Here is a 1,745-nt window from a genome sequence, read left to right on the forward strand (position 1 = left end):
GAAAAAAGACAAAAAGGAAAAAAAAAATACCTGTCTGTAAACTGGGGATAACCTCAGCAGCTTACTCACAGGGCTGTTGTGAGAAGAAAACAAGCAGACCGACGTAACTGAAGCACTGAGCTCAGCGCTTAGTGAATACACATGACTATTGTCCTTCTTGCCATTATCATGGTCACCTCTCAGCCCCAGGAGACTCCTTGCTAGGTGCTAGGAGAATCCCTCATCTCTGCCCTGAATTCTTAGGTGTCTCTGCACAGTAAAAGGCAGCGCCAGCCCGATACCAATAGGATTGCTTTATTACTCGTGTAAGTTTTTCCTTCCAGATTGTACCCTTTCAGGGTCTGCAGGAAGGAGACTCATAACTAATGAAACCAGGCCAAGATACAATCAAGGCACCCCTTGCCCCAAAGAGCAGTGGTTGCCGGTGGCTGTGTGTCAGTTCAACCTGCCAAAGGACCATCTATCCTTGGTTTTATTTACTTCACTAGAAAGAAAGTGTGCAAGGAACCACAGAGGAGGAAACTGGCTTCTTCAAGTTCCACAACTTTCCCAAAATCCTACAGCAGACCTGAGACAAGCTCAGCTCCCCTCTTTGAAAATCCTGTTTTTGATATTATTAAATCTTCACAGCAACCTTAAGTGCCAAGGACTATGTTTAAGCCCCTTGAACGGAAGACTGAGGCTTGCCTGGGACCGTACAAAGAAGTGGCAGAATCAGCTTTGCCAAGCCCGGGGTCTTCCAAACCCAGGGATGAGCCCAGAGAAGCAGGTCCAAGGTGGAGCAAATCCCAGAGTATTGGCTTCCAGAGACAAGCCTTAGGTAGGATAAGGGAAGAAAAAGTAACTGAGGGACTGTGCCTTTCCTGCTTGAAGAATGATTTGAACTCTGATGGGCCTGGGTTCATATAATAGCTCCAACGCTTAGAAATATATCATTTTGGTCAAGTTACTTAATGTCTGTGAGCCTCTATTTCCCCATCTGTGAAATGGGCTTATGTTAGTCCCACAGATAAGGAGCTTGGTGAGTGTTGGTCCTGTTTCCTCTCATTCTTTACACAAAAGACCATGATTATACATGAAGGAATAACTAAAGTATAATGTCTGTAAACCACCTGCATGAACCATCTCACTCCATTCTAACCAAATGTGTATTAATACTACTTTACAGATGATTCAGTGGAGGCCACAGGGGTGTATGTTGCAGCCAATAGCAACGGGAGTGAGATACATGGTCTTCTAAGTCTCTCACTTATTTTACCATCTTTGGAAATCAGAATGCATCTTACAGCTGACATATTCTTACAGCACTTTTACTTTCTTGATGTACAAAATAAACAATGCGTCTAACAACGGAAGATACCTTAGATATAAGGAAATGTGGCAATGACTGTTCAAATGTTCTCATTTAGCCAGTGAAAGTTGTCAGAAGCAAAATGGAGTTGCTTGTTTTAAAACAAAGAGCCCTGACAAGTAAAGCTGGGGAAAGGCCACGAAGGGAGGGTTTTCACGCACGCATGCCTGACAGCAAGAACTATCACAAAGGATTCTGCAAAGCCACAACCTTGCACAGAGTACCACAGCAACTTTACCCATGAAATGCTTCTGCGAGGACACCTGCACAGCAACTGTCTGTCCACCCTTGGACTGGCGTCTCCCCTGTTACTTATCCTTGTAGCCAAGGATAATTACCCTAAACAAGTACATAATCCTCCATCATCTTTCCTTTAAAAACCTTGTCTTCCTTT

Source organism: Galeopterus variegatus, unplaced genomic scaffold, assembly GCF_000696425.1.
Source record: "Galeopterus variegatus unplaced genomic scaffold, G_variegatus-3.0.2 Scaffold559, whole genome shotgun sequence".
In the NCBI taxonomy this organism is placed as follows: domain Eukaryota; kingdom Metazoa; phylum Chordata; class Mammalia; order Dermoptera; family Cynocephalidae; genus Galeopterus; species Galeopterus variegatus.